This window comes from Apus apus, chromosome 1, assembly GCF_020740795.1.
Source record: "Apus apus isolate bApuApu2 chromosome 1, bApuApu2.pri.cur, whole genome shotgun sequence".
Lineage (NCBI taxonomy): Eukaryota > Metazoa > Chordata > Aves > Apodiformes > Apodidae > Apus > Apus apus.
The window spans coordinates 43,277,217-43,300,632 of NC_067282.1; positions in this window are offsets into that span (position 1 = coordinate 43,277,217).

Sequence of the window (23,416 nt, forward strand, 5' to 3'; positions counted from 1 at the left end):
GAAGTCCTGAGCATTGCTTGTAGAGAAAACAAACACAACTGAGGTTTCCCTTGTTTTCTGGGGGAAATTGCCAGCTAGGGATACCACATAGCATCAGCACTCCAGGAACTCCTCACCACTCTAGATCCAGATTTCCTTTTATTTTTTAAGTTCAGCAGTGGTAACCTCTCTGCTCTCCACTTTGGTTTTAACTTGCCTGTTTCGTACTTGCCAGTACCACTCTTTGCTCTTTGTCACATTTCTTACCAGAGGTCTCTGAAACAATGCTCTAGTTTGTGTCAAGAACTTTATCTTGCACTTTTATGCATAGAAATAATTCTGAGATATTAATTTTCCTTTGTTTTCTTTATTTCAGTGCTATTTCCTGTCTTCTCTGTAAGATGTTGCTTGAAAGGCAATCACCAGCACTTCAGATACTCCTTTATTTGTGAAATGCAATAAGACTTCTTATTTTTTGTAGAGATGGGAAGATGGAACCAGGCACCATCTCTCCCATTAAAGAATCATTTGAAGGCCTATAAAGGTCATATCTCTGGCTATTTAAGCTCAAGGCCACTTTCATCCTTAGAAAAATGTGTTAGGTTTTTTCTGGGTTTTTTTTAATTATTATTTGCCTTTCCTTTTCTTCCTCTGAGTTAATAGATTTTCCTTGCATATTTTTCTCGACTGATTTTCACTGATCATAATTTCCATTAATGCATAATATAGCTAAATTGGTAATTCTGCTTCTACAGTCATGTAGTTTTTTACTCATAAGATTGGAATTCTTGGCACTTGATCTGGGCTCAAAATTATTTCCTTTCACTACAATGGAAGTTTGTTCATTCTTCACAGTTAGGACTGAAGAACCTGCTCTTCAAAATCAGAAGACTATTCTTCACTGGAAACAGCTGAACAGTGAAAGCTTGTGTGTAGCTAAGAATATTTTTTTTCTGAATAAGTTAACAACCTGGAGTTCTAAGATTTTATTTAATTTTTTCCTGTAGTTGATCACATCACAAAGTGAATACTTTGCAAAACCTCTGTATGAGTAAATTTTTATTTTTATTTTAAATCATGGCCTTTGGAATCCAGCCTTGATGTTGTGTTCATACCTCCTGTCCTCACCTCAGCTCGTTTAATGACTTGTCTCAGCAGATCTATGTTGCCTCCACTTTTTGAGTACAGTGTCCATGACTCCCATTCCAAGTAAGAGGAGAATGAAACACTCAGTCAGTGTCCTTTGCCCACTGCTGTTTCCTGGAATAAACTGTAGATAGAGGTAGAAAATGTCATTTTCTGTTGCAGACTTTTGAAGAAGGGTATATATTGAAGAAGGGTACAGACTAGACAAATCTATACTCAGGATACTCTGCCTCTTATAAAAATTACCAAAAAAACCCCAAATATTTTTCATGTTTTTTCATTAAGCCAGGTTTCATTGCCATTCTGGGAATTTGCAGCTTGGTTTTGGGGAACAAGGAGCCCACTGGCTTAAAATAAAAGGTTGTCAGTGGGATAGTCAAGGAAATTTCTTTGAGCATAATGTTCACACAAATACTCTCTGTTTTACAAACAGAGGGATGGATTTTGCCTGGAGACTCTAGTGGCCATTGAACACAAGTGGGATGTGGCATACAATGTTCCAGTTTGTATCTGGGTGGTGATTTCTTTACACCAACATACAGAGCTGTGTTAAATCTGTGTTGCTACTAATTTCATATCAGTGTGATTTTGGCAAAGAGTAAACAAAAACATTGCAGAAAATAATGTTTATTGTACCGAGGGATCGTTAATATATTTTTACCAGTTGGGAAAAGGTTTATCTTATTTCTCAAAAACCCTTGCAGCAGGAACTTTATCTTGAATGACAGCATTTCCCATACCCCAGATATGTTTCATCTTCCAGAAAGTCTTTTAAAGACACAGTTAAAATGTACTTGTGAGAGACAAAACAGTACCATTATAAGAGTAGCAGGCAACAAACAGAATGATGGTTTAAAGCTATATATAAGAAAAAAGGAACATTAATTTAACTTGCTGTTAAAATAAATTGCAACTCTTGAGATTTTCCTTTTTTTTCTGTGGTTTTACATTGGAAAGAAAGACCAAGAACCTTAAAGGTATTTGGATGTCCAGCTGCCTCAAAAGCTGTGAACAAAGGCATATAAGCTAAGCTAGCTGTCTTGGTAAATAACATTGATGCTACAGTGGTAGGCTGTTGGCAGCTCAAAAACTTTTTTGTTCAGCATTGTTGTCTTCTCTCTCAGATCTGAGGATGAACTTTCATGCCCCAAAACTTTTCACATTTCAGCTGAATAGATTTTATCTTTTTAAAAAACTAAATAATTACATTAAAAAATGTCAGTCCTCAAAATCTACCTCAAATCCTCCAAATTCTGCCTAATTCTGGGAATGCCTACCACCATATGATTCTACATTTTGCCTAGGCATCTGCAAACATATCTCTGGGAGCACCCAGAGTCACTTGCATTTTGAGGTGTAGGAAATGTGTTATTGAGGGCAAATCCACAGAAGTCCTAGCAATTAGAGGAGTGAAGTAGGAGATTGAGGAGAACTTCATGACTTGGCTCTTCTTACTTTAGTGAGGTAACATTCTCTATTCCCAACTCCCAGGGGAGCAGCACAAAGCTGTGAAACAGGCTAAGCGTGTCTTAATTTCTCCCATTCCATCTGTGTCATCTGTCTGTGGAGAGAAACGAAGGACTTAAAGGCTGAAAGAAAACAACTGAAAAGGCAACACAATTCTATGTCAAGAGGACAGTGCTCACCAAAAGGAGGGAAACATCCTGTACTCCTATTCCCTTTGCTCAGTCATTTAGGCACTACAAATTGAACATTCATTCTGTTGCTAACAATATCTCTGGGAGATCAGAGATTCTGGTCATTTGGAAAAAAAATGCAGCAGCTTGGCAGCCTTGGAGCCAAAGAAGATGGCAGCTACTGCTACAAGTGCTCTAAGCCTTCGTGATTTCTTGTTACGACCACTTCTGATTTGAACTGAGTTGAGCCTTGGCAGCTGTTCTTCATTTGTGATCTGATGTCATCCAACATACAGGCCATTAATGTCTCTAGTTCTGGTTAGCAGCAGAAAAAAATTGCAGAAGGTATTTTAATACAAAAAAGGATGCTATAGAAACAGTATGGGGATGTTTCTGGAAAAAGCAGATACCAACACTGGCATTGCTGGGGAAGAGAAAGGCAACAGGAGAAGATTTCAAGCCCAAGGAGCAGACTCACCAGGGAGTTTAAGCACATAAATCAAGCTACCTCCACTGGTGTTTTAGTGGCAGTATCGTTGTAGATCAATTTGTATTTAGTGCTGAAGTTTCCTTTGTCTACTTCAGACCTTTGTGTGATTAAAGGAATATTTTGGGCTGAATATTTATATTGCCATGTGCAGGTCATCTTCTAGACCTGACACTGCACTCCTTGCGAGCCATAGAAGTCTTTGCTGAATAAATAATTCAACTGCAGGTTCATAAATCACTCAAACACACATTCCAGATGCATGTTACTATAATTGAAAATGAACACATATGGTTATTACAAAACAATTTCAGCTGCTCTTAAAGTACAGTGGGATTTAATTTGTGACCTATCTCCAATAAATATGTTTTTTTAATCTCTGAACTACAGTTTATCAACCCTGGATTTGTTTTTACAAGTTCTCTTTCTCCTGAGGAAGGAAAAAAATAAAGTAATGATCTTCAGAAAGAACATGGGAATGTTACAACAGGCTTTTTCCCACTGTCCAAACTCTAATGTATAGAAAATTACTGTCTACTACTGGTAAAGAGGCCAGTTGTAGGTCTTGTATAACAGCCAACCAAACATGCCTTTAACTGCCAGCACTTTGGAGAAAGAGAGAGGTCTAATTAGTGCAAATTCAGTTTAAAAACAATAGAAAATTTTTTTTCAGGCACTTTTTCATTTATTAGTAACCACAACATTTTAAACCAAATAGCACTAATTCTGTGATCATCTGAAAAAATCATGGGGAAATGTAAGTGCTAAATAATTTTTCCTTGTGTTCTGTCACCTTTTTAATCCCTTAATTATTTTCATATGAGATAGTAAAGTAAATATTTTATTTCCCTATAATTTATACTCTTTTGAAAATTTAATATTGCTGATTTAACTATATAGTGTTTAAACACAGGATAGTAGCCTGATTATATACAGAATTGTAGTCAACAGTTTTTAAAAATCTCTGCAAAAGCAATGAACAAATCCCCAGCTAAGTGAAACAGTTCTTCTTCAGAAATGGAAATGTAGTAAAACATTATAGGCAAAAAAAAAAAATTCGCAACTTGTTCTTTTTCGGGCTGTCAGAAGTGGTGTTTTTGAATGCTTAGCTGCCAGGTAATAGAAAAGGCACAGTGGGTTTTCTGCAGGAATTTCTTTCCTTTGGGGCTGTCCCCTCCATTCAGCAGAGTTTCAAACTGAACTGGTTATTCTGTAATTGTTGCATGTTTCTCTTCTCCAGCTGGTTCCTGCAGGTTGTATCCTCTTTTTGAAGAGTTAGGAAAAATAGCAGTTATTTCTTCACTTTTAACTTGTTTCTCTGAGGCCAGACACAAAGCCAAAAAAACTCAGAGTGACTTTAGAAACTTCAGTTGATATTAAAAAAAAAGGACAGATTTGAGATCTAGATACAGAAATAAAACTGGGACTACTGTTGGAGGCTGGGAGTCTCTCCTCTCCAACTCATCATACCTATGGAGAAAGTAAGAGAGAGAGAGAGGTGCGTGAGTGAGTGAGTGAGTGAGTGAGTGACAGAAATGTAGAGGCATGAAAGAAAAAGGGACCCTGAAGCTCTTAACATCTTAACTTCAAAAAGTGCCCAACAGACACCCTTCCAACCTTTTTTAAAAGTCCTTACTAAAAACACTTTCATAATCTCCCTGAGTTACCTGTTCCTCTGCTTAAGTATCTTTTTTTTCTTGAAAATTTCTCTGATATCTTACTTAGAATCATAGAATCATTGAATTGTTAGGGTTTCCTTTGCTGAAATTTTAGCATTTTATTTCTTGCCCCGTTCCCAGTGGAATCCGCAGCAGATCAAAGAAATATATAGAACATGATTTTGTATTTTCTCTCATTCTTCTCTTTGCTGGACTAAGCCATGCTTAATTTCTCTAAGCTTTTCTTGAAGGTGTCATTTGCTAGACTTTCAGTTATTCCTGAGGCTCCCCATGACACCATGTCAAAATTAACCCATGTAATTCCTGACTGTGCAGACCACCCTTTTGGCAGCTCTGAAGGTTATGCAAGGACTGACCCACTATTTCACTTGCTTTACAGCCCCATCAGTAGTGGGGCTGTAGTCATTAGAAATTTGGAGTCATGGGGTGAGATTTATCTGACAAAATGCAGGTATCTGATCTGGTCACCCAATCTCATTTGGGTAAGGGAAATGGGCAGTTCTGAAGCATAATTTAAATCATGCAAAAGGAGATGTCTATATTTGTTTGAGACACTTTAAAGGAAAACAGGCCTAGAAGTGCCTATTCTTTAACTACATAGGGATCCTAGAACTAACTAACCAGGGTGCAGTTGCCTAGCAGTAAGTAGTAGGAACCTGTAGCATCATGTGTTCATAAAAAAAAAACCCAACAGGTTAGGGCAGAATTTTGCTGATTTCCCATGTATGATGAGGAAAATAAATAGGCAGCTTTTTCCTCAGGAATTTCCTATGTGCCCTTAAAAAGATGGGTAACCTTCAGAGGCTGCACAGGCATTCACCAGAATCATAGAATGGTTTGAGTTGGAAGGGACCTTAAAGATCACCAAGTTCAACTCCCCTGCATGGGCAGGGACACCTGCCACTAGATCATGTTTCTCAGAGCCCCACCAAACCTGCCCTTGAACTCTTCCAGGGATGGGGCTTCCACAACTTCTCTGGGCAGCCTGTTCCAGTGTCTCACTATCTTCACTCTAAAGAATTTCCTCCTGATCTCTAACCTAAACCTCTCTTCTTTCAGTTTAAAACCATTACCCCTTGTCCTCTCACTACAAGCCCTTGTAAAAAGTCCCTCCCCCACTTTCCTGTAGGCCACCTTGAGATACTGGAAGGCCACTATGGGGTCCCCCCAGAGCCTTCTCTTCTTCAGACTGAACAAACCCAACTCCCTCAGCCTGTCCTCGTAAGAAGAGTGCTCCAGCCCCCTGATCACTTTTGTGGCCCTTCTCTGGACATGTTCCAACAGGTCCACATCTTTCTTGTGCTGGGGGCACCAGAGCTGGATGCAGTATTTCAGGTGAGGTCTCACCAGGGCAAAATATAGAGACAGAATCACCTCTCTCAACCTGCTGGCCACACTTCTTTTGATACAGCCCAGGATAGAGCTGGCCTTCTGGGCTGCAACTGCACATTGGTGGCTCATGTCCAGCTTTTGATCCACTAGGACATAAGATGTTACCCTAGGATTGAACATTTCTTTAGGTTATTACAGTCAAAGGGAGAAGTAGGGTACAGAGCTAGGTGAAGACATCTCAAATTATTTTTTCCTGTAGCTCTGTAGTTTGTCAAATATATGTCACCTTCAATATGCAAAGTCTGTTTCATCTGTTATATGCATGTAATTTTTATACCGCTGTAAATTCTTGTAATATCTGAAAATGTTTTTCCAGCAAACAATTCTCCCACTGGGAGCACTGGCAAAATGTCCAGTGACTTGAATAAAAAGCAATAAAATGCAGAATAAGGGAACAGGGCTTAAATCAAGAGTGTAAACCAATTAGGTATTTTCATGGTTGGCCTTTGAGCTTCTAAATATAATGCCTGTTGTTCTGTTTCCAAAGGCATCAGTCCTGTCACCCTTGCTGACTCTCTCAGCCTTTTTTACATGCCAGCACTGAGGGCTGTTTTCTTCTGTTCTGAGGCTTCAGCCAAGCAGCATCATGTGTCCTTCCCATGTGCCCCTCTCTTCCTTTCAGCCATCAATGTTCTTAGACTTTTTTCCTAATAAAATCTTTTAACAGATGATAAAAGGGCAGAACATATGCAAATTATCTTAGTGAAGTGGATACTAAATATCTGAATCAGCAACATAACTTCCAACTACAGCACTAATTAATGTCTTATTTATGACTCATTGTCAACTGTATATTTTTGGAGTGCTGACAGATATAGCTGGCATCCAGCAGTAAATAATGTTTCAGTGCTCTCTTACAGAGTTGAATGCAATTTAAAGCTGCGAATTACTCAGAATAAGATATGCTAATGTATAAACACAGACAGATAAAATTATTTTATTCTATCCTAATTACTTATTTTTACTTTTTTATTTGGCTACTTCTGTATCAGAAAATTGGAAGTGTAGAATATTGTGCTCATTTGTCAGGTACTTAAACACAACCTAAGCCATTGGACCTTGCCAAATCACATCTGTTAAACAGAAATGTTTGTCAGAATTATCCTCATTACTCAGCAGTCAATGGCATTCACTACCTTAGGCCAAATTGGTTCCCTGGGATGATGTACAATTAAGTAGATTCCCGGTGCATCTGCTTAAGTAAAGCATAGAAAGCTACCTATGAATCACTGTAGGTCATACTTTGCTCACTAGATATTCATCCTTCTACCATTTTAGTGAGGGTTTTGTTTCCTGCTCCATGGAAATTACTTTCAGTGAGGCAATTACACACCCTCAGGATGTGTGCTTTATACATTTGAGAGATTAGATTAGGCAGATCTTTCCTGACCATACTGAAATGGATGACACCTACTCAAGGGTCTTGAAACTGATTTGCAGGGAGTCCTAATATTTATTTACTTTGTCTTTAACTATCCTCCAGTAAAATTACTTGAGTAAGCAGAAAATAGAGTCATAGCTGAAATATTCTCCCTATTCTTACTGTCCCTCAGTATAGCACAGTTCATGCCAGGCATTCAAAACTAAGTTCTAAGAGAAAACAGCCTCTTATTTGAACATAAATTACCAGACTGAATTCTGTCTGAATAACCTTCCCATCTTAGTTTGTGGGTATCCCTTGCACCTGTGGGATAGTTGCAACAGTAAGAGGAATGAAAGCAAACCAGTACGGGACTTCTTGCTAAAAATAAGTGTGCTTAAGTAAAACAAAAGCCTTCACAGTGTGTGTACTGGTGATGAACTTAGGAAGCTGCTCACCCAAACACCTCTGCAGTTCACAAAGGAAGCAGTTTCCAGATCTAAAAGTCTCTCTGATTGAGGCTGGCTAGCCTATTCTATCACATTTTCAAATGAATAACATTTATTACACTATTTTTTGCAAAAAAAACGGCTCAAATTTGAGCCTTAATTCCTGTAGTGGTTGCAGTTCCTATTTTTGGACCAACATTTGCATGTAAATTATCAAAATCTTTGAAGTTCGATCTATTGCACGTTCACAGTTGAACTGTTCATATCTAACTGGATCAATTTAAGAATAAACCATGCAGAAGTTAGTTTACATAACCTCCTTTAATGGATTATGGCAGGGAAAAAAGAAATATATTTGAAACATGGCTCAAAACAAGCATGCAGGAATGAATCTCCCTGAGGGTTGTCCATGTCTCTTTACTGACTACAGGGAATGCCAAGATAGGTGGTTTATGTCAGAATTAAACGGATTCAGTTAGAGTTAGCTGACAAGAATCACACCCACAGAGATGTGATCATCTCTCTCAACACAGGAAGATGACATGGTTCCAAATTTTTATCATTTGACAATTGAAGACAGAGTCGAATGTTGGGTGGGTAGGGACAAAATTGTGAAATGGGACAAAAGAATTAATCTTATGAACAACAATTCACAGAAAGCTGCTGTTTTACAGTAGTAACTGCAGTTGTTGAATAATAATGTCCACCTGATGAAAAAAATTAATAAGAAAAATTCATCGTGTTATAAAACTGAATTAGCCAGCTTAACAGCATTTATTTTTTCAAAACACAGGAGGACAAGACTAGCTGCTGCACAAAAAAAGCTGCCTACACAAGTAGCCAGATTGTGTATGTTGTTGTCTTTCAAATGACAATGGTTTTCCAAAGCATCCATATCACTGTTTGCTCAATTTCTTTAACAAACCATTGTTTTTCACAATATATCTGTGCATGGATTGTGATTTTTTCCAAATGATGTGTTTTTTACAGCTTTTCTTTTATAAAATACTTTTTAAAAAATAAATAATAGTTGACAGAAAGTAAGGAATAGCAGCTTCTTTTTAAAATGAAAAGTAAGTTTTGTCATTGTACACAATATCATGATAAATTTACACTTTGAAACAAACTTCATCTTCCCATAGAGTAGCCAAACAACATTTTCCTGTGAATTAAACAACAGCTGTAGCTGGAAATATAACCCTTTCAGAGAATTGATAATAAATCTCTCTGCATCTCGGCTTTCTACTGAAGCAGCTAATGTCTTATCCAGTGCCCAAATCAAAGGCCTTTGCTATATTAAGAAATGGATCCAAACCCTTAGGCACTTTGTCAAGAAGTTTGTTTGCCTTAGGGGGATTTTCACTGATATGAAAACTGGGCAGAGGGTGTTTGCTAACAGAGAGCAAATGTTGGACTTCTGTTCAAAGACACTGGCAGGAGATTGTCTATGTCTTCTTACAAGAGCTGACAGTTTACACCCAATCCATTGTTAATGCCTAGAAGAACATGAACTGTAATTCATCTTGCTGCCTAAATTCTGTAAAGAATTAAGAGTTCAAATGGCTAGGACTTTCCAAAATATCAAAAGAATGCATTTCTTCCCACTTTAGATAGAGGTCAGCATGAAAACTTGTCAGCAGTCCACTCAAACCAAAGTAACTGATTTCAAAGCTTTTGTAATGTCTTGTAATGTTTTTGTATCCTCAGGGAAAACTACTTTCCTAAAAGAAAGACCAAAACCCAAAGACCAGGGTTGGACCCATGATTATAAACCTGGTGGAAAAATAAAAAAAAATATCTCTAAGAGAGGCAGTGTGATTCTTCAGATGTGCAAAGTATAGAAATATCAGTTCAGAGTAAACCAAACCAAGTCAGTGTCCATGTAATTCCCACGAAGGCTGATATAGCCATTAAAGATTTTGTACATCTGAATTGTAAAATAAGGTAGATATGCTCATTGACCACAAACAAAGAGATAACACAGCTTGCTACTTTTTTCCTTCTCCTCTGCAGAATTAGGTATCATTAACTTTCTTGTCTAGAAAGAGGAAAGTAAAACTGATATTGAGTGACATGATGTGGGACTTAAAAGACTAGATGAAGTGAGTTAATTGCTAGTGCTTTTCCTCCACAAAAATCACTCTTCCCTGTATTCTCTCTTTTTCCTTTCTTGTCCATTAATTTCATATTTCCTGAATAGCATTTCCTTCTTCCACAAAACAAAGTATCTTTTGAAGAATAGGAGAACAATCTTTCTAAACGGTATTCCAAGCAAGTCAGTCTGCTTTTTCATGATGGCACCCTAATATGATGTCAAGAAAGCATGCATAGGCTATGCAAGAGTCTACAGATGTGAGGATGAGAGGAACAGTTCTCAAGAACACAGCTGCCTCCCTTCTTTTTGGTGTTGAGCATAAAGGACAAGGCACAGTTAATTTAATGCCAACATTTTTGTTGCTGCTGAGGTCAACATTCACACATTAGTGCAGTCTGGATGGACCATCAATGAAAGATTGCTGAGATGAACTTGTCACCGAGGCAATGTGAGCAGATGGCAAAAGCAAAAGCAAGAGAGGAAGAGCTATTATTAGCTTAGTGCTATTTTGTCCTCAGTGGCACCTTTTCTCTTCTTCCAAGTGGACCAGAAGATGAGCTTGAAGGTGAAAGATACATTGTCAGTGGTCAATTAAGTAGTTATACTGTGCACTACCACCAGGTCTGCTGACCTCAAAGGTCAATCATTCTGTATTTTGAGCAAGTGTTTTATTCATTGCCTCCTAAGCAATAAAATCCCCTGTGTAGTAAAATGTAATTAAATTATCCAAAGGTTCTCATTATTTTCCTGTGCACCATTTTTAAATTTTTCAACTTTTCTTTATTCTTTCATACCTTTTATACCTCTTAGTTTCTACCTTTTCTCACTTGAAGGAAGTCAACAATTAGGATCCCCCTCCCAAAGCACTTGTATTTCTGTGAGCCCCTTCCCCTTTCATTAGGCTGACATTCACACAGTAGGTAAGAATGAGGATGAACCCAAAATGAAAATGAGCCCTAGGCTGCCTATGCCTTTTAAAGCAGTTGGACATGTCTTGATACCAGAGGTGCAGACTTCAGAATACAGCTCCAGTCTGCACTCTGCCATGATTACTATGAACACTATCAAGAAAATATGTGATTTTGCAGATATCTTTACCATTCTTTTAAAGAGCAATATTATTAATTCCTGTCTTTGTTTTCATGCCTCTCTTTCTAATACATTCCTTCTTTCTTCAGTGTCCCCTACAGCATGGTTAAATTTGAAAACCTAGTAGTGGTAAAAGCAGGGTTGTCTTTGATGGTGTGGTTTCTGTTCCCTTTAAAATACCCAGAATCCTGCAATGGGTGATAAGATCCTGGAAGATTATTCTTGTGTTGTCATGAAATCAAGAAAATACCACTGAGATTAGATTTCAAAGAATCTTTACCTTCTAAGTTTCCTAAATGTAAGAAGGCATTTTAAAACACTCAGCTTGTTTTAAACGTACTCATTAAACTCTCCAGATTTTACCCCTCTGAAAAGCAACTCAACTGGGTGTTTGATTAATGACTGGTGGTGCATTCCCTGGTATTGTGGACATGGAAGATTAGGATCAGGGTTTTTTTTATGTTTCTGGCCAGGCATCAACACACATATTCAGTGATAGTACAATGTTCCTTGGTGCTGGATGCTCATGCCCATCTGTGAGGATGGCGTTGTTCCCATCTGTGAGTTCAGAGTGCCTTTGTCTACAACCAGTGATTGGTTTAATTGAGCAGCCTATATTGGAATGAAAACGCTGTTGCTTCCCCACCACCCTCTCATGTGCCAGCATGAAGCTGTGGTGACACCTTCCTCACCCCTGCTGTCACATCTTGCTATTTATGAAAGCCTGAACAGTAGAATGGAAGGGATCAGTCACTGTTCACACTGACTGCTAACTGCCAAAAAGATGTATTTGTATTACAGCAGATGATGGAGAATTTGGTTATGAAAGTGTACATAAGAAAGGGCTTTATAAACACTCCCTGCCTGCAGGTCCAGAAGACACACAGTATCAGGAAACAAACTAAACTACTGAGGAGCAGTTCTGACTGTGCTTAGAATCAAAAACAATAAACAGACAAATTGCAGGTAGCTGCTCTTAATGAACTGGCAGCAATGTAAGAGATTGTTTTTATGCAGGAGATTAAAACACTGTTGCCCAAAGGCCATGACATTCAGTTAAACACAAGGCATAACAGGCTATATCTCAGCAGGAGAGAGAGGGAGGGCACTGGCATCTGGACTTCTAAAGGCATTAGATGATATTAAAGTCAGAGCTGAGCTGACTGAGGCTTCAGTCCACTGTACTTATAGGAGGTTCCACCTAAGCATCAGAAAAACTTTCCTGTGAGAGTGACAGAGCACTGGAACAGGCTGCCCAGAGAGGTTGTGGAGTCGACTTTGCGACATTCAAAACCTGCCTGGACACGTTCTTGTGTGATGTGCTCTAGGTGATCCTGCTCTGGCAGGGGGGTTGGACTCGATGATCTTTCGAGGTCCCTTCCAACCCCTAAGATTCTGTGATTCTCTGTGATACTTCCCCAGCAGTCTAGACTTTGGCTTCCAAGGGGCCAAATCCGGGTATCCGGAGTGTAATTCATTAGCAGCAGTGAAATATGGAACAAACAAATGCATCCTCCTAAGCACACTACTTATCTCTGACCCAAAGCAAGGTAGTATCATGAAAAAGAGTATTTTTTCAGGAATTTGCTTTTATGTATCCTCCCATTGTGAGCTCTACCATTCAGAAATATGAACTCGAGATCCTTGTTTTCCAGCTGTTTGGTTGACACATTCCTAAGTTTATAAACACATTTTTAAAGGGTTTTTTTTCCTTAGAGTGATTTTAATGACAAAGACATTTCAGCTGCAAGGAATGAAAAATCTTCCCTGAGAATACTTTCCTGAAAACCAATATATATACCCATCTTGCTTTCATTTATCCTCCTTTTCATTTTATGGAGGCCTTGTTTAGTCTAACTAAACTTTCTATTTGCTGATAAGGTGATTCCATAAATTAGCTTCCTGAAGTAGGTCTTTTAATTATTTCCTCCTTCAGAAAATGTAGTTTTCAAAATTCCTTATTTCCATGACTGTGAATACTCTTTTTTGTATTTCTTATGTTGTCAGGTTTAATTTAAATATTATTCATGCTGTGCTCTGATTTCAATGCATTATTTAAATATGCTGACTTACATATTTTCTGATTAATTTGGAGGGGAAAAAAAGGCTATTACCATTAACTGTGATTCTTGAATAATACTGCTGTTGCATATTCATGCTTGTGGTATGAGCCAATGATGTGCAGTGCCAGAACCGCAGAGCTTTTCTAGGGAAACAGGTCTCATATAAATTAGATGAGTGCTTCCCTCAAATGTGAATGCTTGCTGCTGATGTTGTCAGAAACAATTAAATTCCCAGTTACTGAAAATATCTCTGTTAAATCCTTGAACACTGGGGATAAAAAGTCGGTGCATGCCTTTGAAGTGGGGGGAATGGACTAGGAAAAGACAGAAAGGAACTGGCACCAAGGAATTCCAAAAACCTGTCTACACTGAGAAGTAAAAACATACCAATAACCAGTTTGCATCTGTACTGCTTTGGGGAAGCTGTCCCAATGACAGATTTGTCTTGGAAAAGTTTGTTAAGAAGGTCCCAAATGGAGACAGAGAGCAAGATGAAAATTAATGGTGTGTCCCTGAGATGGACACGTTGTCCCCAGGTCAGTGACACTTCAGGGAAGCTGTAAATCTCAGTATTTGCAAAGAGTGTAACTGGCTGTGAGAGCAAAAACAGCAGCACTGAGACTGTTTATGATTGTTTATGGCTTCCCTGAATTAACAAGATTTCTTCTTCCCCTGTGTTACAGGGGCAGGTTGCTACAGGTTTCACAGTGCACTGGGGTCTATTGTCCTGAAAATCTTTGATACAGCCATTGTTTTATTTTTATGCTTTCATTTTTATTAACTGTTTTGTTAGTTCATCAACCCATGGTGATTAATACTAAAGCATTAACTGACAGCGTTCCTTTGAAGTCACAAGGGGAGAGTGAGAAATAAAAGCAAGGACTACTTTAGGCCTACAACCCAAAGCATGATCAACTGGCAGGAGATGTCTCCAAAACAGGGATGAGAGAACATACTTTGTGTGCTACAGCATCTGTTTCAAAAAACCTTTATTCTTACCTGGAGGAGTGAATTATTTAAATACTATGTTAAGGACACTAATCTTGTTTGAATTCCCTTTCAAGATATTCTCTTTTATTTTAATAAGGTGTTTGGGTTTTTTTCATATAATAACCAAAGTTGCATTTCTTAGAGGTTCCTTCTTTTTCAGCTTATGATTAATAATTTGATATGTAAGCTTGAGAAGAAAATTTTGCTAGGGTGAGTACTAGATGAAATGCATGTTATATACTTTCCTTTTGTATTAGTTGTAGTCTGATGAAGTCAGGAATGTTGACATTCATTTTATGGTTAGTAACAAGGAGGAAAAGGGAGATTCACTAGTCAGTGTGGAAATAGAGAGTCTTTCAGAAAGCTGGCTCAAATCTAATCCAGAATAGTTTTAAATGCAGACTGTGATTATCCAGAGGCCTTTGGCTCTTGGTGAAGCAACTGTATGCTTCATAGTCAACTACAAATGCTCAGGAGGGAAGCCAAGAGCTGAACGGATTTTGAGGATGAATTACTTCTTTATGTCCAGGAGTGGGCAGTAGAGCATCAGTTTGAAAGAGCAGCTCAACCATTTAATTTGGAGCAGAATGACTATAATTAATTTCAAGACATATAATGGAGCAACTCACTTGCTTAAAGCTAAGTGTATCCTAACGGATGTTTCAGTTTTGCATCCGGAGCCATGTTAGTGCTCAGGCACTTTAGCAAGGCAGTGGAGGAAGTTAGTGTACGTTTTCCAGTTTATAGAGAGGACTTTTCATTTCTGTCAGAGCACCACATTTTGGAAGCATTAAACTCACGGAACAAATGCTGGAAGTATAGGAATAATAGTGTACAGAAGAGGATTATTGAATGACAAACAATCCACCCCATACTCAGTGAACCTAAATTGTAACTAATATACCCTAGCTCTGCAGAAACCAGACTCAAGGAAGCTATGTAGCACAAAATTGCTTGAAACATCTGTCAAAAGCAAACTGGGTTGATTACACTATGTTTTGATTTGCTATAAACATAGATATTAGTTTCTGGAAAACAATTTTGGAGGCGTAATCACATTTCTTTGGCAGTGTGAGACAAAGGAATTAAGTGGCTTCGAATGGATTAAGAGGTCTTGAATGCACACAAAAATATTGGTGTTCATGGAAACAGGGGTATGAATCAAACCAAAGGGGAGAGAAGAAGATTGCTGTGGAGCTAACCTTCATTAAGTGATTGCCAGCAACTCAAGGCAATTTGTAAACAGAGGGAGTCTCAGTATTTCTTTTGGGGAAATAAAAGAACAGAGAGGAAGAAGCAGAAGAGTTCTCCTCAACTGCAGAATGACATTTTATCTACGAGAGTGCAAATGAACCAAGGGAGCAATAAAAGTGTGATGGAGGGGGGAAGGTAACTTATTGCCAGGAAGATTCTCTGCAGTAGGAAAATGTCAGTTTCTCAAATTCAATACAAATACAAGAATTCCAGTGAGAAAGAATGGCAGAGATGCTTCAATTCACAGTTTTTTTGATGGAGTAGTCAAAGTTACAACAAAATAACCAATAACTCAGTGATCAAAGGATGCAACTGGCACATGAAAGTTTAAAATTCTTGCTTGTTCTCTCACTGCTCAAATGAAGGCCTGAATTACTAAGTCCATCTCTCCTTTTGTGCTTTTATATTTTATTAAACACATGAATGTACATTAGTGAATGAGATCTTGACTCAATAGTCTCCATGGGCTCACTGGAAATTGTTAAATCCCTATACGATTACCTAATTGGCTACCCTAATTGGTAACCCATTGGTTAGCTCATTCATTGCCCAGGGAGGCTGTGGATGCCCGCTCCCTGGAGGTGTTCTATGCCAGGTTGGACAGGCAACCTGAAACCTGGTCTAGTGGAAGGTGTCTCTGTCCTTGCAAAGCATTGGAACCAGATGATCTTCTAGGTCTCTTCCAACCAAAATCATTCTATGACCACGTGGCAGTACGGAGAGGAAAGCGACAGCGGCAGCGGTGAGAGCTGCTCCTTTTAATTACTGAGGGAGTTTTGAGAGAGGACCGGGCTTCCCAGAGACTGCGAGGCCAGGGCAGAGCGAGGAGAACTGAGACTGAGCGGGAATCCTGTGAGGAACCAGAAGGCTGAGGTGCCGGGGGGTGTCTGAGAACCACAGCAAAATGTGAAAGCGGCCTCTCGGCAGCTCCTGAGGGCAGCAGCCATCGCAGGGAGTGGCCCGAGCAAGTTAGTGTGGGTGTGAGCGAGGGCACGCGAGGAGCAGCAAACAGCGGCTGCTTTCTTTTAGCTAGACAGATGATCATGGTCACAACACGAGCAAAAGCCGCAGTGAGAAAGAATGTGGGAACTCAGACTGAGCTTTCACACAGACATGAGGCCGTGCAGGTCTGGGGCTGCAGCGAATGCCTGAGCCTGGCACTGGTACCGGAGGGAGCCAGTGACACCGCGTGTGTGCGGGGTGAGCAAGGAAGTGATCTGCTTGGGCAGGTGGCTGAACTGAGGGAGGAGGTAGAAAGGTTAAGAAGCATCAGAGAATGCAGAAGTGAAATAGATTGGTGGAGCCACACCCTGAGGCAAGGGCAGAAGAAGAAGTTCTTGAACAAGTGATGGATCCCCTCCCCTCCTGTCATCAGACAGAAGGAGGGAACTCACAGGACAGGGAGGAATGGAGGGAGGTCCCTCCTCTGAGGGGCAAGAAAAACCCTCACAGCCCCCCCCACCTTTCCAGTTGCCCTTGAAAAATAGGTATGAGTCTTTGGAACTCCAGGGCCAGGCAAATGAAGATGGAGAGGTAGATCCATCTAGTGAATCACCTAGGTCTTGTCACTCACCCTCATGCCTTAGGACTTCTTCAACTAAGAAGAAAAGGAGTGTAACTGTGGTGGGTGGAACAGAAGGGCCCGTTTGTCGACCAGACCAATCCCACAGGGAAGTCTGCTGCTTCCCTGGGGCTCAGATTAGAGATGTTAAAAGGAAACTCCCTCATCTGATGCAGCCCTCTGACTACTATCCACTGCTGTTTTTTCAGGTTGACAGTGAGGAAATGGTTACAAGGAGTCTGAGGGCAATGAAGAAAGACTTCAGGGCCCTGGTATGACTGGTTAGGGGGTCTGGAGTGCAAGTGGTGTTTGCCTCCATACCTGTTGCAAGAAAGGATGAAGAGATAAACAGGAGGAGTCTGCAGATCAATGCATGGCTATGTGACTGGTGCCATAGGCAGGGCTTTGGGTGTTTTGATCACGGGCTGCTATATGAGACACCTGGCCTGCTGGTGGCAGGTGGGATACACCTGTCCCAGAGGGGAAAAAGGTTTTGGGGTAGGAGGTAGCAGGGCTCATTGACAGGGCTTTAAACTAGATATGAAGGGGGAACAGGAGATAACTGGGCCTGTTAGGGACATGCCAGGGCCAGAGCCAAGAGAAACATGCCAGGGCTTGAAGGATGGTGGACCAAGGAGGATTCTCACTCTGTTGTTTCATCTGAGAGAAAGGATAGATCTTTAGAAATCATGGAAGCACCTGAGAAGGGTCTAGGTAGGAAATGGAGCCCACAGTGGAAGAAAGGTGTTGGAATCATTAGCTCATCTGAAATGCATCTATATCAATGCAAGCAGTATGAGCAACAAACGGGGAACTTGAAGCCATGATACACCAGGAAAACTATGACATAGTGGCTATCACAGAAAGGTGGTGGGATGCATCACATGAGTGCCACAATCAATGGCTACAAGCTCTTTAGGAGGGACAGAAAGGGAAGGAGAGACCATTCCCCACAGGTCCAAAGAGTGTTGGTCAGTGGAGTCAAATCCAGCTGGAGGCCAGTCACAAGTGGTGTTCCTCAGGGCTCAGGGTTGGGACTGTTTCTGTTTAACATCTTTATTGAAGATCTTGATAAAGACATAGAGTGTATTATCAGTAAGTTTGCAGATGACACCAAGCTAGGCGGGAGTGTTGATCTGCATGAGGATAGGGAGGCTCTACAGAGAGACTTGGATAGATTAGATCATTGGGCTAATGTTAATGGTCTGGGCTTCAACAAGGCCAAGTGCCAAGTCCTTCGCTTGGGCCACAACAACCCCATGCAACGCTACAGGCCTGGGGAAGTGTGGCTGGAAAGCTGCCTGCCAGAAAAGGACCTGGGGGTTCTAATTGGCAAGAGGCTGAATATGAGCCAGCAGTGTGCCCAGGTGGCCAAGAAAGCCAATGGCATCCTAGCTTGTATTGGAAACAGTGTGACCAGCAGAAGGAGAGAGGTGATTGTCCCCTTGTACTCAGCACTGGTGAGGCCACACCTGGAGTATTGTGTCCAGTTTTGGGCACCTCAATTCAAGAGAGATATTGAGGTGCTGGAGCAAGTACAGAGGAGGGCAACGAAGCTGGTGAAGGGCCTAGAGAATCAATCTTATGAAGAACACTTGAAGGAGCTGGGAATGTTTAGTTTGAGAAAGAGGAGGCTGAGGGGAGACCTCATCAGTCTCTACAACTACCTGAAAAGTCATTGTAGAGAGGTTGGTGCTGGTCACTTCTCACAGGTAATTAGCAACAGAACAAGAGGGAATGGCTTCAAGCTGCAACAGGGTAAGTTTAGACTGGACAGTAGGAATTTTTTTTTCACAGGAAGAGTGGTCAGACACTGGAATAGGCTGCCCAGGGAGGTGGTTGAGTCACCATTCCTGGATGTATTTAAGGGTCGTTTGGATGTGGTGTTGGTGGATGCGGTTTAGGGGAGAACTTTGTAGAGTAGGAATGATGGTTGGACTCTGTGATCCCAAGGGTCTTTTCCAACCTGAATGGTTCTGTGATTCTGTGAATTATGTTAGATCCTATCTTCTGTGTGCTATACTCTCCATTTCTTTCTGCTCTGCCAAATATTTCTCAAATTTTCTGGTCAAACCCATGACAACTTCCTTTGGACAGAAGAAGACCTTCAGAAAATACTACTTCTAAACATCTTAGTTTAAATGCAAACCAGAAAAATCTTTAAAATGTTGATATCAAAGATTCTTTTGAAGGATAGGAGAAGAGTGTCTCTCTAAAAGGGAAGCAAATGAAGCAAGTCTGCTTCTTTATTATAACACACTAACATGATGTCAAGAAAACATGCTCAGGCTATGCCAGAGTCTATAGGCTTGAGGACGAGAGAAAGACTTCTTGAGATTAGTGGCTCTTTGAACACAGCTTCCTCTCTTACTGCTGTTGAGAAAAAGGACAAGGCACAGTTCATGTAATGCTAACAGAGCAGGAATTTTTGGTGCTGCTGAGGTAAACATTCACAGATAAAAATCATAGCAAATTGCTCAGAATTTCTGTCTGCTGCTGAAAATGGAAGTTGTAAGAGGTTTGCAGTCTGCATGCATCATCAATGAAACATTGCCAAGATGAACCTGTCACCCAGGAAATGTAAGCAGATGGAGGAAGCAAAAGCAAGAGAGTAAGAGCTATTATTAGCTTGGTGCTATTTTGTCCTCAGTGGCACCTTTTCCGTTCTTCCAAGTGGACCAAAAGATGAGTTAGAAGTTGAAAAATACAACAACAGCTTTTGATTAATTCTCTTTCTACTGTTTCACAAGTAGTCATCCTGTGCATCACCACCAGGTCTGCTGACCTCGAAGGTCAATCATTCTATAGTTAGAGCTTAATAAAATTGCCTGTGTAGTACAATGTAATGAAATGACACAAAGGTTCTCAAGCTTTCCTTACACGCTGCTTCCTAGTCTTCTACATGGAAAAATGGGAGGTGCATGCTACTTACTCACTTTTCCCCTGACATATAGTGGGAAGTATCTTGTATATTGTCCAGAGAAATGGTCTGCAAAGTAAATGGTGCTGGCAGTAGCTACCCTAGTAGAGCTTTGGGCTTGAGGACAGGCTTGTATCTGTGCCACATTAAGGCTGCACTCTGAAACTAGAAGCTTGCGTGCTGTCATGCATGGGATTACTCTGAGCATGGGGCCACAGTTCCTTGCACCAGAACTGGCTGTGAGCACAAAGCCTGGTGTATTTCAGTACCTCTGTTGAACTAGTGCTAAAGTGTTTCCCAGAGGCACATAAGCATGATTCTGTTGCTCAGTGTCAAAACTCAGACGGATCAGCCAGTACATTAAATTAGATTAGCTTGTATATTAAGTTACAGACAAACAAAAGTGGGACAGAGATATTCAGTGACTTGAAGGCTTGAGAGTCCTTCAAGTTTGTCCAATTTTTTCAACCTCATTTAGTCCTATTGCGCATTATTTGTTCCTAGAAACTTTATCCCTCAATTTCAAATTACATAGCAAATCACTGATAGAGTTGGCATAAGTGGAATGGATCTCCTAGCAATCATCCTTAAGCCCATACATATATTCTGAAATTTTGGTTTTCTGTAATGTAACTATTTTAATTTTTAGCTTTAAGTCAAAGGGGTTTTACCGCAAAAAATCCCATTGATATCTCCATTCAGAATGGTGTAAGGTCCATTGAAACATTTCAGTTGGCTTAAAATAGATGAAGCCAGTTTAAATATATGTTCCTAAATGTATTATTATAGTGCTATTTTATAATAGGAGGGGTTTACTTGAAGTAGTAGTTGAAATACTTCTGTGACCAGCATGTGTTACCAGACATCTGGAACTTGGCAGGCTGGAGAACAACAGTCTGGTGGGTGTTTTTCTGCCTTTTGAATGAAGGCAGTGAAACTATAAAACATCAGTAATGCTATTCACCCTAGGCAAAGGGTGACCAAAAACAACCTACATCAAGAGTGCCCCAAACAGGTTACTGTAGGCCTTTCCAAGCCTTACAAATTCCAAGCCTTACAAATGCTCTGCTGCTCTTCTTTTTCTGTAATGCTGGGAACAGCTCATCTTCTTAAGTACTTCTCCATTTCTAGCTTCTCCTTTTTTTTCTTCCTTTTTTTTTTTTTTTTTGTCTTTAAGAAAGAAATAAAAGACAGATGCAAAGAGGAGTCTTTAGAAACAGGAACCTGGTATATTCAATAAGCCTAGTTGTATAACAGTTAAAAGAAAAAATAAGCCCACAACCAACAAATCTAAAATTTCAGTTTGTCTGCTTTGCCTACAAATCTCTACCAACTCAGAATGCAAAGACAGGGAAATACTATGCTCTATGAATAGTTCATGGAAGTTATTTTAAGGATTAGAGGATTCAAATTAGGTTTTGCATTAAAAATGAATGTTTTATGTGAATGTTTTCTCCATTTGGCCTTTATATTTTACATTTACAGATGGAATTGACTATCAGGATACTTTAAAACTTGAGTAGAGAAGGCTTTTGATGCAGTGGATAAACTCTACTCACCTCATCACAAAATCATTCCTCTATATATTTCTTGTAAATGTTCCTTATAATTTTTTGTAATTCACAACCCCACTGCACATCTCTAGAGCACATACATCCACACATATGTCCATGCCCTATCTCAGTATGAGTTTTGTAGCCATTTAGACATGAGGACATGAATTCCTTCACCTAAATAGTGAATGGAAACTTCTCTCTGGCTGTAATTTATTTCTGTGGTTTTCTTGGTGCAGTACTTCATGGATAGCTTCACACACATCTGTTTTCACTTGACCCTTGTTTTGTCTCTATAAGTAATATTACTCCCTTAGTCTATTTTCCACCCTTTACTTTTTTCCCCTACTCTTCCAAATCTGGATTTTATGAAATCTTTAGACTCAGATTTTTATGCCAAAATCTCATGTAATTCTACATTCTCCTTTTCAATACTCACTTTCAATCCAACAGAAAGATGGTTCAGAAAAAAGGCTGGCCAATATTTTGGATCAGTTTGCTGTGAGTAATCTGAATTAAAACAGAGTTTTCTTCACACCTGTTCTGTAACACTCTATTCATATACAAGACAGTAAAACAGGAAGCTAGAGTGGTCTCCAGACATTGGACTTTTAATCTACAGTACTTCATGTTTGTGGTGCTTCCAGTAACTCCAGATGATGGATGAACCAACCTATGAAGACAGATTTTACAAAAAAACCCTGAAAGTACAGTAGATCCTTCACAGATGCTTCTCAATCATTACTCCTTCCTTTCTTTTTTCCTTTAGAAAAATAATTTAAATTAAACAGATTCGTTATATGCAGCACAGTGTTGCCATGTGAGCCCTGAACACTTTGTTCAAGAGCTAGGAGGGCAGCCAACTGTTTTAGCTCCTTAAAGAATAACAGATGTGTCCTTCTAAGTCTCATGCTAATGGAATTTAGGCTGTGGTAAGGAGTTTAAAAATACTCTCAGTTGTCTGCAGGCTCTGTTTTGACTCTTTTGGTTAGCTTGTTTCAGGCTTCTTTTTCCACAACTTTCAGAAACATCACATGAAATGTCCAGTTGAGATAAAGACATAGGTAATTTATTTTCAGTCACTGAAAAGAAATAGTTAAAAGCAAAAATCCATGGGTTGCAGTTGTGCAATATATTGTTTCTACAAGCTTGACTCTGTAACTACTGCATTCAAAATATGAGTAAAATGCTCATTCTTTGTGTATACACAGTAAAAAACTATAATTGTTGCTCCTTTACTACCAGCATATGCTTGATATCCTTATTTATACCTCCAAATATTAACTATAGTTATGTAAAAGTCAGGCAAAAGATTTGGTGTAACCCTCCTTAAGCAGAAGATGTCACTAAATTGAAATGGCGAATGGGGAAAAGTAAGAGATCTTTTGTACTGCAGTTCACATTTTTTGTGTTGTGAAGGCTCTAGGATCACTGAGAAAAACTGTAGGAACTAAGAGGGGAAGCTACAGGGATTTCCCTCCAGCAGGAACACAGTGACAGTGCAGGAGAAAGTGCTCTTCCACTGTCAAAGTTTATTTCAGCTTTCTGCACTTCAGCTGTGCACAGGCTGCAGGGAATGATACTGTGCTCTCTTGTCTCTCTGGGATTGAGAGTGTTGTGGAGAAAGCTCTTGAAGGGCTTAGCACTACAAGTTGCTGAGCACTCTGGCTGCTTGTTTTCACCATTTACTGTAAATGGTGGGAAGCAAAAAGATCTGGTGGGTAAATAGTGGGAAAGGAGTATGGAAAAGGCCAGAGGCCAC